Genomic DNA, 17,807 nt, shown 5'->3' with positions numbered 1-17,807 from the left:
GTATTCGTTGGAGTACCTGTTTGACATGACCCGGGTATTCACGTGCGGTTTTGGAGAAGATTAGAATGTCATATAGATAGACAATGATGTATTGGTCCAGAAGATCCCTGAAAACCTTGTTGACAAAGTCAAAGGCCGAAAGGCATGACAAGGTATTCGTAATGTCCATCCTGGGTGTTAAACGCTGTTTTCCACTCATCCCCCTGTCGGATTCTAACAAGATTGTAAGCTCCTCGTAAGTCCAGTTTAGTAAAGATGATGGAACCCTGTAGCCTGTCAAAGAGTTCGGTGATGAGAGGTAAGGGGTAGCGGTTCTTGATTGTGATTTTATCAAGGCCCCAATAATCAATACACAGTCTGAGGGATCCATTCTTTTTCTTTACAAAGAAGAACCCCGCACCTGCAGGAGATGAAGACTTCTGGCTGAAGCCACTTTGCAGGTTCTCTTTGACGTATTCCTTCATAGCCTGGGTCTCTGGAGTGACAGTGGGTACGAACATCCTTGCAGAGGCACTGAGCCGGGTAGACGGTCGATAGGGCAGTCGAATGATCAGTGGGGTGGAAGCTCCTCGGATTGAGCCTTGCTGAATATGTCCAGAAATGCAGAGTAGATTTGAGGCAGATGAGAAGTTACCTGCTCTGGTACTGAAAACCCACATAGACCTTTGGACGGCACAGAGCATTTATGTAGGCAGTATGAACTCCATTGAAAATGCTGTTCTTCTGTCCAGTTGAGCCGAGGGTTGTGTAGTTGAAGCTATGGGAGGCCTAGGATGACGTCGACGGTAGAAGAAAATATTACGTCAAATTGGATCCTTTCGGTATGGACCTCTCCTGTCTGTAACTGGAAAGGGATAGTTTGAAGGCAAATAAAGGCGGATTGTAAGGGTCAACCGTCAATCGCCTCAAACCCTACCGGTTGATTTTTACATGCCAAAGGGATTTTGTTTCTTCCGCAAACCCCTGGTCCATGAAATTTCCCCTTGACCCAGAGTCCTGGATGACCCGAGTTGTGGCCTTGAAGGTGTCACTGGTTAGGGTGATAGGTATCAAAAGCCTGGTCAGCATCTTTGAAGGAGAAGTAGCTAATGTTCCCAGTGTTATCCTCCTGGCTCTCTCTGGAGACTTGGCGTATCCCGACATCTGGGGGCAAGCAGTTACCTGGTGTCCAGTATTTCCGCAATAAAGGCAGAGTCCAGCATTATGTCTGCGCTGTTTCTAACCATGTGATAGCTTCTTGCCTCCGAGCTGCATGGGTTCTTCCAGGTCCAAAAGCAGAGAGTCCAGGGCCTCTGAGTAGTGGCTGTGGAAGGACTGCATACCTTGCTTGCATTGATTTCTCTCAGCCCCTCTTTCCTGTAATCTTAAGAATACTCGGACGCATAGGCCAATTAGCTCCTCCAGTTCCGTGGGGTGTTCCTGTGCAGCAAGTTTGTCCTTAAGGTTCTCGGAGAGACCTTGCCAGAATGTTGCCGCCAATGCCTCATCATTCCAGCCGGTTTCAGTGACTATGGTCCAAAATTCGAATGCGTACCGGGCCACGGGACGACTGCCTTGGGAAATATGGGAGAGAGATCAGGCAGCGGTTACCTTGAGTCCGGGCATGTCGAATACTCTGCAGAACTTCTTGGTGAAGCAGCCTATGTCGCACGTGAGGTCTGACCTTTGTTCCCAGATGGGTGAAGCCCACACCAAGGCATCATCAACTAGCAGGGATATGATATAGGCCACCTTAGATCGCTAGGATAGAAAACGTGACGGCATCAATTCAAACTGAATAGAACACTGGTTAAGAAACCCGCGACAACTGAGAGGTTCCCCACCATAACGGTTTGGTGTAGGGAGTTGGGATTCGGAGGCTCCATTCATGGGAACGATTGTGGGAGCAGACACCGCTGAGGGGACAGGATCCACAGTGGTACTTTTAGCCTGGTTAGTCAAAGTTTGTACTATACAGTGGCGACACAGTTTATCGCACTGCGGCCAGATCCGCAAGCCGGGAGATTTCCCGGCTTGCTAGTGGCCGCCCCTCGGCGTGCCACGCGTCATAGACGCGCGGTCACGCGTCTTCGGGAGCGTGCGCCCCCTGCACGCGCGTCCAGGGGCTCCCCGAGGGAGCCCTGGTGTCCCGCGATCGCGGTACAGCGGCAGGGGGTTCCGGGGGACCCGGCGGACCCGGCAGCGGTAGGGAGAGCGCCCCGATCGGAGGGCGCTCTTCCGCTGCTTCGGCGCGCGCCCGTCACTCTCGGGCGCGCGCCAGGCTACTGCTGCGGCCAAGAACGGGCAAATGCTCGAATAAACTTGGCCGCAGCAGTAAGTAGAAGTTGCACTATTCGCCGACTATTCTGGTCAAGCTGTTTCTCTATTTGGTTAAACATGTCAGAGTGCCTGTGCCGGACTCGAACCACCTCAGTGAGGTCCATATTTGTGGGGCGGAGCATACTGTAATTGGTGCTCACCACAAACAAGACGGGACCGCAGGGCTGAGGGGGGGATGTTAGAGAACACCGACCAACAACCGCGTAACCGCATCTGGATTGCAGAATCGTGTAGCTAGGTCAGGGTAGGAGAGGTCAGAATAGTCGTGACACTCGCCGTGGTCTTAGGATAGGAGAAGTCGGATGGTCGTGTGTAGCCGGGGTCCAGAAGTAGAGAGGTCTGAATGTTTGTTGTGCATAGTCGAGGTCCAGGGGTCAGAGAAGGTAGAGCTTCAGGAACAAACTGAGGTCAGAGGTAAACAAAGACAAGGCAGAATGCAAAGCAAGAGCAGGATGCTGGAGGCAAGCACACAAAACATAAACACTGGGTTTATGCTCAGCCAATTTGCCTCAGGGCTGGCTGAGGATACAGTATAAGGAGCAAGGAGCCAATAAGAAGGCTCCTGCAGGCTGTAAGTCATACATAATTATAGGTAGGCTGTGTACTGATAATCAGGGACAGAGTATATGACATGCTGTGGAGTTATTGCCAGCATTAACCCCTCAAGTGCCCCTGGTATTGCGGTGCCGATGTGAAGTGGGAACAGTAACGTCCTCAGTTACGTCACGGGTCGTGGAGAGGAGGCGGAGTCTAGGTCCGTTCCTGGTAGGAGTACTGCTGCCTTTGCACACAGCGCACGTGCAAGGGTTACACCCAATGCATCAAGGGACGCGCCACAGGGGCTGGATCGAGGTCCAATCCTCATAGATGCTTACCAAAAAAGGAACAGTTCCCTCCAAATGGACTCTTGAAGCGCTTTTCAGAAACTCAAAACAGCTTTTTTGTCGACACCTATCCCAGCCAGGCCTTTTGCCCTTGAGGTCAGACTATCCAGTCATTGGAACAGTTCCTTTATTGCTTTGTATCTGAACAGCAGGAGAATTTTGTGAGTTTGTATGCACTTCCTTAAAACACAACTCCTTTCAAGAATTCCCATGCTTCTGTGCCTTTTGTGCCTCTGTTGTGCCTACTGGGGTTCCCGTGGTGTACCTCAAGTTCCAGGAGCACACCTCTCTTGCTGTTGTTTTCAAATTGCTAGCCTAAGGTTACCGTCTGTCTTTAATGTCTCTCTCCTCAAAACCTACATTCAGAATTCATTCTCTTCCTCTCTGTCGCCTCCCCGTTCTGAAATGGTGGTCAGGAGGAATTTGAGATTCATCGGAATTTGGATTCCTGGAACTCTCATGGCAAAATCCAGCATTTGGTGCATTGGAAGGGGTATGGCCCCAGAGGTCACTCCTGATGATGATCTTGGAGTCCAGAATGATCTGGACCTAGTATTCCTTCTGGCCGTCAACCAGGAGAAGCTCAGGAGGAGAGGACGAAGTACGGAACTGGGAATCCTGGATGAAGGGCTTGAGGAGAGGTGTGGAAGACCGAAGGAATCCTAATGGAAGCTGGCAACTGTAGCCAGTAGGACACTGGATTGACCTTCTCAATGACAGGAAATGGGCCAATAAATCGGGGTGCCAATAAAGGCCGACTGGCCTGCTTCTTCTGCATGGAAACTGCCTTTCTGAGATTCTCCTAAATCTTTCTCCATGACTCTTGAAGGTGCAGAATCCTATTGTCTGCTGCTGGTACCTCAGATCCAGGTCCTGCAGTAGGGAGAGCTGAGGGATGGAAGCCGAAATTAGAAAATAATGGTGATTCCTGAGATGACTCATTACACAGATTGTTATGAGAGAATTCGACCCAGGGCAGGAAATCTACCCAGTTGTCCTGGGTATCAGAAATGAAGCAGCAGATGAACTGTTTCAGTGACCAATTCGTCCACTCCGTCTGACCATTAGTCTGAGGATGATAGCCGGAAGAAAAGTGAAGGGAGATCCTAAATTGTTTGCAGAAGGCCTGCCAGAACTTTGAGATAAATTGTGAGCCTCGATCTGACACAATGACTTGGGGGACCCCATGAAGGCAGAACACCTCCTTGATAAATTTTTTTGGATAGTTTGAAGGCATTGGTGTAGAGGGAGAAAGGGGGTGGCCCGGTATTAAAGGGGTTGCACCCCATTTGGCCACCCCTGACCGCACCAGGGAGACAAGGGGTTCACTGGACTGAGGTCCAGAAATGTGATTTAACCCTTTTTATCACCTGTAAATGTATTTTCCCCTGTTCCCCTGTTCCATTGTAATGTCTGTGTTAATCAGTGTCTGCATCACACACACACTAGAATCCATCCGGGAGCACAAGGGTTAATAGTTCTTTAATGATTATAGCTCTTTGTGTAGTTTTCCCGCCCTTTCAGGCACCATTTTGCAGGTCCCCATTGGCCGCCATTAGGGCTCAATGCATTCCAATGGAGAATTGTTCTGTTTTAGTCCTGTTTCCTGTAAAGACCAGCAGGTGGCATCCGAGAGGGAGAGCGGCGGTTTCCCATTGAAAGTCAATGGGCCCATTGACTTCAATGGAGATTCCTCGAGGTACCCTTTCGAAGAACGAGTTGGCTGCCGTCCAGACCGCAAAATGCAAAGCGGATACAATGTCCTTTAAAAGAGCTAAAATCACTTGAGTCAAGTTCAACGTCAATTAGCGTGGGAATAAACAGTTCTAGAGCACCTAGGAATAAAATTCTTTTTGCCCCTAGTTCCTGCGCTTCCCCCCACTCGACCACCACCGGATCCCCGAATCCTGGAACCCCGATAAGAGTCGAACCAGATAGAGCGGGTTGCGCCATAGGCTTTGCCGGCGGCGGCAAAAACGGCTCTGAAAAACGACTAAGTGGAAAAGGCTGAAATTTGGTACTACATATCTCCGGTTCCGGAGAGCTCAGCGGATCAAGGTTTGGGGTATCTGTAGCCACTGCTCCGGCATCACTGCAGAACCATCCTTGACCCGCCTGGACCAACCCGACGGAGTATGGACCCCCTTGAAGGTTCGGGACTTTTCCCATAGACTTCAATGGCAGAAAAACCCCATTGACTTCAATGGCGGCGATTTAACATTGAAAGTCTATGGCGGAGCTGCCCGTTGTTTTCAATGGGGATTTAGTGAAAAGCTGAGATTTCTTTTTTAGCGGAGATTTTTGTATTAAAGTAAAAAATGATTTAATATGCATTTGTGTAACTCCGGTTCCGTATGTCATAGCAAGTCTCTTTTTGGACCATATGGTGTCCCAGTTCTGGCAATGAGAACTGGGTTTGGACTTGCTAGACCCAACGGAACCGGATATTTTAATACGTCTATGTTTTATGCTTAATACTGTATTCTAAGGTATGGATAAATTCCAGAGGAAATTTCTTTGGCCATAATGTAACAGATGGCCCTAGAGGCGACCGAATGTCTAGGACTTAAGTATTGTTCAAAGAGTTTTGTCACCCTCACTGTTTATTTGAGGCTCAAACCAGAGCAGTTTTTAAGTGTTCCATTTAACACCTTCCAACAAAGGTTTTCCTGCCAGAAAGCCAAATGGGTAGACTGGCTGGCATTCCATTTGCATATGTGGGGCTACAGAAATGAGACCCCAGAGTTCTACTGCGCCTGTGCCAGCTAGCAGGGGGGCATGTGTTGAAATGTGTTCCCATGTTAAAGATTGGCTGGAGGTAATTGAAAACCAATCACAGGTGCTTAAGGTTAAGAATAGAGGGACAAAAGATATATAAACTGCTGTTCCCTATATTCCTTTGTTAGTCCTCATGTAATGTCTTGATGCCTGCATGCAAGGCTTCATGTTTCCATGTCCTGCATGTGCTTCATAAACTCTGCATGTATTGCTGTGATGTCAACTGAAATATGGGAGAAGTGGCCCAGTCTGTATCCTGATGGCCTTCTGTCCTAATCTTTAAGTAAGTGTCTATATTTTGCTGTTATTTGTACATATCTGTTGTGTTCACCTATCCTAAGGAATAAATACAATTTGTTATATCTAAGTCTCGTCCCAGTTCAAACCCAGGTATATATATATTTATATATAGTTTTGGTGTAAATTACAGCCTGTCATAAGCTACCGTGACAATTGGGTAGACCCTTGAGGGGAATGAAATGTGCCTGCTTGGAGAATCAGTTGACCACCACCAGGAGGGTGTTCCTACTTTTGGATATAGGCAGTTCCACGATGAAGTCCATGGAAAGATGAGTCCATGAACTGTCCAGAATAAACCCTGGAGTTCCATTACAGGGAGTTTTGTTCTGACACAAGTGGTACATGCGATGACGAATTCCTTTATGTCCTTGCGCATCCCTGGCCACCAAAAGGTCCTTTCCAGAAAGTCAATAGTTCTTCTTGTACCTGGATGACTGGAGATTTTCAATGAATGACCCCATTCTAAAACCTTTTGACGATAGGCTGGTTTCGGTGAAGAGACATCCCTCTGGAACTTCAAGACCCTCCGCAATATCAGACTGACTTCTTGTGATGTCCTCCATAGCATCAAATGTGTTGGCAGAGATGATACATGATGGGGGAAGTATGGTTTCCTGTCGGTCCTCAGCCCTGTCTTCTACAAGAAATTGGCGGGAGAGGGCGTCTGCCTTTACATTTTTAGAACCTGGTAGACAGGAAATAATGATCTTGAAGCGAGAGAAGAAAAGGAACCATCGAGCTTGTCGCAACCCCAAACGACGAGCGCCTTCAATGGATAAGAGGTGTTTATGATCCGCCAGTATAGTTACAGGGTTTTCGGTGCCCTGAGCAAATGCCTCCATTCCTCCATTGCCATCTTGATGGCCAACAGTTCACAATTGCCTACGTCATAATTATGTTCGGCAGGCGAGAATTTTTTAGAAAAGAATGCACAGGGGTGAAGCTTGTCTTGTTGGGTTTTCCTTTGGGGCAAGATTGCCCTGGCCCCAACATCTGAAGCATCCACCTTGAGCGTGAAGGGTAGTCCTTGATCAGGATGCACTAGCACGGGGGCGGACACAAAGGCTTTTTTTAGCTTCTCAAATGCTTGAAGGGCTGCAGGAGACCAAAGTGCCAGGTTAGCTCCTTTCTGTGTCAGCACCGTAATGGAGCTACTACGGATAAAAAGTTTTGTATGAACCTTCAGTAGTAGTTTGTGAAGCCAAAGAACCATTCTACGGCCTTCAGGGTGATAGGGCAAGGCCAAACCAAAACTGCTTTCACTTTGGCTGGATCCATGGCAAGGCCAGAATCAGAGATGATATAGCCCAGAAAGGACGTCATAGTCTGGTGAAAGTGACACTTCTCCAATTTTGCGAATAAGTGCTTCTCCCGTATTCGTTGGAGTACCTGTTTGACATGACCCGGGTATTCACGTGCGGTTTTGGAGAAGATTAGAATGTCATATAGATAGACAATGATGTATTGGTCCAGAAGATCCCTGAAAACCTTGTTGACAAAGTCAAAGGCCGAAAGGCATGACAAGGTATTCGTAATGTCCATCCTGGGTGTTAAACGCTGTTTTCCACTCATCCCCCTGTCGGATTCTAACAAGATTGTAAGCTCCTCGTAAGTCCAGTTTAGTAAAGATGATGGAACCCTGTAGCCTGTCAAAGAGTTCGGTGATGAGAGGTAAGGGGTAGCGGTTCTTGATTGTGATTTTATCAAGGCCCCAATAATCAATACACAGTCTGAGGGATCCATTCTTTTTCTTTACAAAGAAGAACCCCGCACCTGCAGGAGATGAAGACTTCTGGCTGAAGCCACTTTGCAGGTTCTCTTTGACGTATTCCTTCATAGCCTGGGTCTCTGGAGTGACAGTGGGTACGAACATCCTTGCAGAGGCACTGAGCCGGGTAGACGGTCGATAGGGCAGTCGAATGATCATTGGGGTGGAAGCTCCTCGGATTGAGCCTTGCTGAATATGTCCAGAAATGCAGAGTAGATTTGAGGCAGATGAGAAGTTACCTGCTCTGGTACTGAAAACCCACATAGACCTTTGGACGGCACAGAGCATTTATGTAGGCAGTATGAACTCCATTGAAAATGCTGTTCTTCTGTCCAGTTGAGCCGAGGGTTGTGTAGTTGAAGCTATGGGAGGCCTAGGATGACGTCGACGGTAGAAGAAAAAATTACGTCAAATTGGATCCTTTCGGTATGGACCTCTCCTGTCTGTAACTGGAAAGGGATAGTTTGAAGGCAAATAAAGGCGGATTGTAAGGGTCAACCGTCAATAGCCTCAAACCCTACCGGTTGATTTTTACATGCCAAAGGGATTTTGTTTCTTTCCGCAAACCCCTGGTCCATGAAATTTCCCCTTGACCCAGAGTCCTGGATGACCCGAGTTGTGGCCTTGAAGGTGTCACTGGTTAGGGTGATAGGTATCAAAAGCCTGGTCAGCATCTTTGAAGGAGAAGTAGCTAATGTTCCCAGTGTTATCCTCCTGGCTCTCTCTGGAGACTTGGCGTATCCCGACATCTGGGGGCAAGCAGTTACCTGGTGTCCAGTATTTCCGCAATAAAGGCAGAGTCCAGCATTATGTCTGCGCTGTTTCTAACCATGTGATAGCTTCTTGCCTCCGAGCTGCATGGGTTCTTCCAGGTCCAAAAGCAGAGAGTCCAGGGCCTCTGAGTAGTGGCTGTGGAAGGACTGCATACCTTGCTTGCATTGATTTCTCTCAGCCCCTCTTTCCTGTAATCTTAAGAATACTCGGACGCATAGGCCAATTAGCTCCTCCAGTTCCGTGGGGTGTTCCTGTGCAGCAAGTTTGTCCTTAAGGTTCTCGGAGAGACCTTGCCAGAATGTTGCCGCCAATGCCTCATCATTCCAGCCGGTTTCAGTGACTATGGTCCAAAATTCGAATGCGTACCGGGCCACGGGACGACTGCCTTGGGAAATATGGGAGAGAGATCAGGCAGCGGTTACCTTGAGTCCGGGCATGTCGAATACTCTGCGGAACTTCTTGGTGAAGCAGCCTATGTCGCACGTGAGGTCTGACCTTTGTTCCCAGATGGGTGAAGCCCACACCAAGGCATCATCAACTAGCAGGGATATGATATAGGCCACCTTAGATCGCTAGGATAGAAAACGTGACGGCATCAATTCAAACTGAATAGAACACTGGTTAAGAAACCCGCGACAACTGAGAGGTTCCCCACCATAACGGTTTGGTGTAGGGAGTCGGGATTCGGAGGCTCCATTCATGGGAACGATTGTGGGAGCAGACACCGCTGAGGGGACAGGATCCACAGTGGTACTTTTAGCCTGGTTAGTCAAAGTTTGTACTATACAGTGGCGACACAGTTTATCGCACTGCGGCCAGATCCGCAAGCCGGGAGATTTCCCGGCTTGCTAGTGGCCGCCCCTCGGCGTGCCGCGCGTCATAGACGCGCGGTCACGCGTCTTCGGGAGCGTGCGCCCCCTGCACGCGCGTCCAGGGGCTCCCCGAGGGAGCCCTGGTGTCCCGCGATCGCGGTACAGCGGCAGGGGGTTCCGGGGGACCCGGCGGACCCGGCAGCGGTAGGGAGAGCGCCCCGATCGGAGGGCGCTCTTCCGCTGCTTCGGCGCGCGCCCGTCACTCTCGGGCGCGCGCCAGGCTACTGCTGCGGCCAAGAACGGGCAAATGCTCGAATAAACTTGGCCGCAGCAGTAAGTAGAAGTTGCACTATTCGCCGACTATTCTGGTCAAGCTGTTTCTCTATTTGGTTAAACATGTCAGAGTGCCTGTGCCGGACTCGAACCACCTCAGTGAGGTCCATATTTGTGGGGCGGAGCATACTGTAATTGGTGCTCACCACAAACAAGACGGGACCGCAGGGCTGAGGGGGGGATGTTAGAGAACACCGACCAACAACCGCGTAACCGCATCTGGATTGCAGAATCGTGTAGCTAGGTCAGGGTAGGAGAGGTCAGAATAGTCGTGACACTCGCCGTGGTCTTAGGATAGGAGAAGTCGGATGGTCGTGTGTAGCCGGGGTCCAGAAGTAGAGAGGTCTGAATGTTTGTTGTGCATAGTCGAGGTCCAGGGGTCAGAGAAGGTAGAGCTTCAGGAACAAACTGAGGTAAACAAAGACAAGGCAGAATGCAAAGCAAGAGCAGGATGCTGGAGGCAAGCACACAAAACATAAACACTGGGTTTATGCTCAGCCAATTTGCCTCAGGGCTGGCTGAGGATACAGTATAAGGAGCAAGGAGCCAATAAGAAGGCTCCTGCAGGCTGTAAGTCATACATAATTATAGGTAGGCTGTGTACTGATAATCAGGGACAGAGTATATGACATGCTGTGGAGTTATTGCCAGCATTAACCCCTCAAGTGCCCCTGGTATTGCGGTGCCGATGTGAAGTGGGAACAGTAACGTCCTCAGTTACGTCACGGGTCGTGGAGAGGAGGCGGAGTCTAGGTCCGTTCCTGGTAGGAGTACTGCTGCCCTTGCACACAGCGCACGTGCAAGGGTTACACCCAATGCATCAAGGGACGCGCCACAGGGGCTGGATCGAGGTCCAATCCTCATAGATGCTTACCAAAAAAGGAACAGTTCCCTCCAAATGGACTCTTGAAGCGCTTTTCAGAAACTCAAAACAGCTTTTTTGTCGACACCTATCCCAGCCAGGCCTTTTGCCCTTGAGGTCAGACTATCCAGTCATTGGAACAGTTCCATTATTGCTTTGTATCTGAACAGCAGGAGAATTTTGTGAGTTTGTATGCACTTCCTTAAAACACAACTCCTTTCAAGAATTCCCATGCTTCTGTGCCTTTTGTGCCTCTGTTGTGCCTACTGGGGTTCCCGTGGTGTACCTCAAGTTCCAGGAGCACACCTCTCTTGCTGTTGTTTTCAAATTGCTAGCCTAAGGTTACCGTCTGTCTTTAATGTCTCTCTCCTCAAAACCTACATTCAGAATTCATTCTCTTCCTCTCTGTCGCCTCCCCGTTCTGAAATGGTGGTCAGGAGGAATTTGAGATTCATCGGAATTTGGATTCCTGGAACTCTCATGGCAAAATCCAGCATTTGGTGCATTGGAAGGGGTATGGCCCCAGAGGTCACTCCTGAGGGCGAAGCTGGTACTATGAGGCTATGCTCTCAACTCCCACACTGAAGCTCCTTCAACAATTATTTTCCCTGCCTGCCTCCATCACTTCTACACATATCGAAGCTACTGTAGCCATCTTGGGTACTGATGTTCTTGGTTTATAGGTACTTGGGTACCTATAAAAAGGCAGGCCTTCCTCCAGTAAGGTGCTAGAGCATTGCTTCTGTTTGTTTCAGTGAGAGTCCTGAATTCCAGTTAATTTGTACCTAGCCTGTGACCATGGGCGTCCGCAGGGGGGGGCAAGGGGGGGCGCTTGCCCCCCCTGGATCCATAGCCGCAAACAGGGGGGGCACAGGGGGGACAAAGGGTACTGCTTCCCGGGCCCCGTTGGTCAGGCCGGGCCCCCTGCGTGGCCAAGCAACAGTTAATTAAATACATTTAAAAAAAAAAAAGTTTAAAAAAATGTCGCCGATTTCCCGCGGTCTTGCCGCGCATGCGCATGCGCAGGGCAAGCAGGGCCCGCTTCCCCCTCGCTCCCAAAGTGGGACGGAGGGGGAAGTACAAGCCAAGCTCCTCTGCGGCCCGCTCCCCCTCCCGCTCCCAACGTGGGATGGAGAGGGAAGTACCAGCTCCGTTGCGGCCCGCTCCCCCTCCCGCTCCCAACGTGGGATGGAGGGGGAAGTACCAGCTCCGCTGCGGCCCGCTTTCCCCCCTTGGCCAGCTTCCCGCGCACCCACCTCCCACGTGCCCCCCGGCCCACCTCCCGTGGCCTTGCCCCCCCCCCACGAGCCCACCTCCTGTGCCCCCCCCCCAAGCCCTCCTCCCGCGCCCCCCTCCCCAAACCCACCTCCCGTCCCTGGCAGCTGCCACGGGGATATCGGGGGCAGAAGGGGATATCGGGGGCAGGAGGGGGAAGCGTCCGGCGACAAGCTGCACCCACCCGGTCAAGGTAAGTCACCCCACCCAGTCACTGTCACCCACTGTCACTGTCACCCACTGTCACCATAACCCACTGTCACTGTCATCCACTGTCACCATTACCCACTGTCACCATTACCCACTGTCAACGTCAACCACTGTCACTGTCACCCACCCACTCACTGACTGTCACTCACCAAGTCACTGTCACCCACCCAGTCACTGTCAAGTCACTGTCCCACCTAGTCACTGTCACTCACTCAGTCACCCAGTCACTGTCTCCCACCCACCCACTGTCTCCCACCCACCCAGTCACTGTCTCCCACCCACCCAGTCACTGTCTCCCACCCACCCAGTCACTGTCTCCCACCCACCCAGTCACTGTCTCCCACCCACCCACTGTCTCCCACCCACCCACTGTCTCCCACCCACCCACTGTCTCCCACCCACCCAGTCACTGTCTCCCACCCACCCAGTCACTGTCACCCACCCACCCAGTCACTGTCACCCAGTCACTCTCTCCCACCGTCATTCACCCACCCACATTCAACATTCACCCACCCACCCACTGTCATTCACCCACTGTCATTCACCCATCCACCCACTCACTCACTGTCATTCACCCACCCACCCACCATCATTCATCCACCCACCCACCATCATTCATCCACCCACCGTCATTATCCCACACACCCACCGTCATTCAACCGTCATTCACCCACCCACCGTCATTCACCCACCCACCCACCCACTGTCATTCACCCACCCACTGTCATTCACCCACTCACCCACTCACCCACTGTCATTCTACTGTCATTCACCCACTCACCCACCCAGGCAGGCAGACACATGTCTTTTGTTTGAAAATATAAAAATAAACAGGTTGCATTGTAATGTTTTATTCTGTAGTACAATAAGAAAATAGTTAAGTAAAAGTTGCGCTCTAAAAGATATTTTTTCGTGGTAGGTGAGCTATGGGTTTGGGGGGGGGGTGCTATGGGTTTGGGGGGGGCTGCTCCTTTCATTTGTCCTGGGCCCCATGATTTCTGTTGGCGGCTCTGCCTGGATCACTCGCAGTCCTGGGCTGTTTTTGGCATTTATGGCGCCGTACTGTACGTTTACGGCGCTATAAACGCAAAAAACAGACTGGGTGGACAAGGACGGAGGTGGGTGGACCGGGACGGAGGTGGGTGGGTGCCCCTGGTGCCGCAGCAGGCAGCTAGTGGTAGGCTAGCCTATGCTGCTACGCAGGAGGAAGCGCAGCGCACTGTCATTGGTAGCACTCGGGAGTGATGCGGCTCTCATTGGTAACACTACCTACCAATGAAAGCCGTCTCACTCCCAAGTCGGGACCAATCTGTGCCGCAGCCGGGACCGCCATTGCGCTGTGGTTATAAATTATGCCCCCCCTGAAAAAATTTCTGCGGACGCCCATGCCTGTGACCCTGAACTTGTACCTCTGCAACTTGCCTTCACCACTGCCTGTGACCCTGACCTTGACTACTCTATTCTCAATACAGGACTGTATCTCTCAGTTCAGGTCAGTGATTTGATATCCATGCGGCGGGTCGCTTCCTGTTTAGATACGAGATAGGTGTACTCCATTGACAAAGTGCACTGAAGGATCCTTTAGTGCACTTTGTCTATGGAGTACACCTATCTAGTAATTATTCATCTCCTCCCAGGCGGCACGCAGTTACCTCTTTGTGGGGTTTTGAGCGAGGTGTCCATTTATTTTATATTATCATACCTACGGGTTTCTCTTACCTGTTTTCAACCTCAGCTCACCCCTAATACCATTTAGATATCAAAACCATCACTACATAAGATGGCAGGCTTTCTGTCCAAAACAATGGACTTTAACGATTGGGAAGCCGACTCAGAAACTATATTCTCTAATGTACAGGCTACACCAGAAGAACCCAATGTCACTAACATTAAACTTTATTTCCAAAATATGGAAAAACTATATAAAAAACAATCCCGTCTATGGTGGGAGGTTTGCAGTCTACAGAAATACGCTAAAGCGAAATTAATACCTAGAGGCCTTAGAGTGAATCTTTCACCATCGTATCACATTCAAGAAGAGACCTTCCTGAAAAACTGGGATGAAATTATTAGTAAATGTTCTCATGACCTAATGAATTTGCTGATAGAAAATGAACTTATTGAACTTAAGAAAGTTAATGTGGAAGTTAAAAAAAATAAACGTGAAGCCCCAAAATGGAAAGACTCCCCAAATTTTGAAATTTATGAAAACATATTACAAAAAACCACTGACAAATATGTGAAAGGAATAAAAGAAAGAAAACACAACAAATTTTTACGAGACAGTGGCGATTTTGCTAAAGGGAAAATATACAAGCACCATTTTGTAGTTGAAAAACCTATGGCTCAAGATATAAGTGAATAATCCACAGACTGGGAAATGTCAGAGAATGATGAGAGTAACAGTTATCAGCATGAATTGAAGAATAAAATAACAAAAAGATCTAAAACAAGAAAGGACAAAAACAAAATATCATCTGAACCAGATTTTTTAGAATCAGCTGAGGAGAGTATAGACTACGGACCAGAAAAACGAGAAGAGGAGGGATATTGGAAAGGAAGATGAAGATGGCCAAATTACAGGAAACAGAGAAGGAGGAGACGAAAGCCACAGCTATAACCAAAAGAAATGAAGGCACCAGTAGAGTCATTCATCTTACTCAAATAACATTCACAAAGGCTCAAATGACTCTACTTGGTAAAGGCCTCTCATTCGTCCCTATGAGTAAATTTGATCTCTTTGAAGTAGTGAAAGACATGAACCTATTTGCGAGGAAAATGCTTCTACATAAACATTTTAAACGTAGAGAGAGAAACAGCACTATAAGTGAATCTGACAATTGGATGGACACACAAGATCAAGGCCATCTTGCCAAGCTTGTCAGCCTCCTTGAAGATGGGGAAAAGAACCCAGGAGATGGTCCCCATACTTCATGAAAACCCCCAAGCCGTTTCACACCACATCAGGATACATGTTCTTATATTTCAACCTTTCTCAACCTGGTCATAAAGGACCTAGAGGAACTAAGTGTTAAAGGAAGTAACAATTTTAACAACCAAGAACAAAGAGCGCTAAAAGAAATAAAAAAAATGGATGAGATCACAATAAAACCGGCCGATAAAGGCGGACATTTGGTCATACTTAAAACAGAAGAATACCTGGCTGAAAATGTAAGATTATTAGGAGATAAACAGTGCTATAGAATTCTGGAAAGGGACCCTACAGAGGTGTTTCAAAAAGAACTATGTAAGATCCTAGATAGAGGTGTACTTACCAAGGTTATATCTAAACAAGAACAAGAGTTTATGATGAGTAAACATCCTATCATAGCTACTTTCTATAGCATCCCAAAAATACATAAAAATAATCTCAAACCGCCAGGTAGACCCATAATATCGGGTATTGGCTCTCTAACTGAGAACTCCGGTGTATATATAGATAAAGTACTTCGAAATTTTGTTACAGCATTACCATCTTATGTCCAAGACACCAAAGATGTGTTAAAACAATTAGAAGGGGTCCAGGTTAATAAGGAGACTCTACTAGTCAGTTTTGACGTAGAGTCTCTAAATATTAGCATACAACATGACGTGGGCCTCTGGGCAATAAAGTACTTTTTATCCACACGAAGTTGCCTGTTTACTGAACACAACACATTCATTCTGGAGCTTTTGGAATTTATCCTCCAACATAATTATTTTCTCTTCAACTCCAAGTACTATCTGCAGATACATGGTACAGCCATGGGCACCACGTGTGCCCCTACTTACGCTAACCTATACCTAGGATGGTGGGAGGAGGTTAGCTTTTTTTCCGAAGCAGTGTCTCAATATACCATTCACATAGATATGTGGATTAGATATATTGATGACATTATGTTATTGTGGCATAGCAGCAGAAAGGAACTGGATACATTCCGGGGACTACTGAAATCAAATGAACACAACCTTAAACTGACTTTGGAAATTAGTGCAGTTGGCATCACCTTCCTAGACTTGAAAATCATCAAAATAGATGATGGATATCTCTCTACATGTAACTATAAGAAAAAGACAGCGACCAATAGTTACTTGATGGCAGACAGTTTCCATCCTAAACCCCTTATTAGACGGATACCCACGGGTCAATATCTTCGGATTAGACAGAACTGTTCTGACCTGTTAACCTTTAAAGAACAAGCAAAGGAAATTAGAGAGAATTTTCTGAACCGTGGTTACTCTAAGGCACAACTAAAGCTAGCCTACCACCAGGCTGTGACTACATCCCGAGAGGACCTCCTCAAAGACAAATTAAAAACTGATGAGAAAAAAGAGATCAGATGCATAAGTACATATAATGGCCAGTGGAAAGATATAAATTACATACTTAATAAACACTGGCATATACTTACATGCGATGAGGATCTGAAATTGGTCCTTAAAGACAGGCCATCAGTAGTCTGGAGGCGTTCTGGTAACATCAGAGACCATCTTGTTCACAGACACTTTACAACGAATAAAAAAAGCAAAACATGGCTTACTACCAAAGGCTTTTATAAATATCATAATTGTAAAGCCTGCGAGTTCATGAAGGAAAGCAAGACCTTCATGAATACATAAAACACAAAAACCTTCCATATTAAAAATGTCATCAACTGCAAAAGTATAGGAGTTATTTATCTTATCACCTGATCCTGTGGCATGAAATACGTAAGGAAAAAAATGAGAATTAAGGAGACGACTCCTAGAACATCTGGGCTCTATTAGGAACTCCACTGACACCCCAGTTTCTCGACATGTCCGTGAACAGCATGCGGGAATTATAGGTACTCTGTCCTTCCAAGGTATTTACCATATTGCCCCCAATATCCGTAAAGGCGATTGGGATAGAAAACTTTTGCAGAGTGAAGCAAGATGGATATACACATTACATACTCAATATCCATCTAGCTTAAATGAAGGCTTTGTGTATACTCCATTTTTGTAATTTTATGAAATTAGTGAGCTTTATGCTTTTTCCATTTAATTTGGGCTCTTCTATAAGCCTGGGTCACATCGTGTGACCACTAAGTCCATTATAGGTCAGAATACATGACTGAAAACATTACATCACAATGTTATTAGGGTGCAGTACCTATGCACCACCACCGCAGCACTCGGCATTATTAAGCATCTATTGGTTGCTATGACAACCGTAACGTATAAAGGGGCCGAAATAGACGCGGCAACACTCACCCCGGAAGAAGTCGCATAGCGCGAAGAAACGTACATCAGGTCCTAGCCGATATGGCTGTAAAAAATTTGTATAAGTTCACCTCTTTGTAAACATTCATTATCCTACTAGTTGGAATCTGTGGATGCATAGTGTATATTGAACTGGCAAGGTCGCACTATATGCTGCAGCATCTATGGAGTATTGGCTGAACTTTAAAAGCCATCTGATTATGGGTTAACCCCCATTAACAATGTTATAATATTCCACAAAATACTATATGCTGATCATGTCTTTTAAA

At 47.8% G+C, this 17,807-nt stretch overlaps 1 long non-coding RNA gene across 1 annotated transcript in view; it reads right to left on the bottom strand.

Moving 5' to 3' along the window:
- LOC142494490 (uncharacterized) overlaps positions 1–17,579 on the bottom strand; it is a 32,443-nt gene extending 14,864 nt beyond the window's left edge. The window contains exons 1-2 of the long non-coding RNA XR_012801482.1: positions 17,530–17,579; positions 16,707–16,799 (exon numbers count right to left, since the gene is read on the bottom strand). This is a non-coding gene — a long non-coding RNA (uncharacterized LOC142494490). The remainder of the gene's footprint in view (positions 1–16,706; positions 16,800–17,529) is intronic.
- Positions 17,580–17,807: the final 228 nt, after the last annotated feature.

Source organism: Ascaphus truei, chromosome 5 (genome assembly GCF_040206685.1).
Source record: "Ascaphus truei isolate aAscTru1 chromosome 5, aAscTru1.hap1, whole genome shotgun sequence".
NCBI lineage: Eukaryota > Metazoa > Chordata > Amphibia > Anura > Ascaphidae > Ascaphus > Ascaphus truei.
The sequence above is the reverse complement of the archived record's forward strand: the minus strand, read 5'-3'. Positions and strand labels throughout refer to the sequence as shown.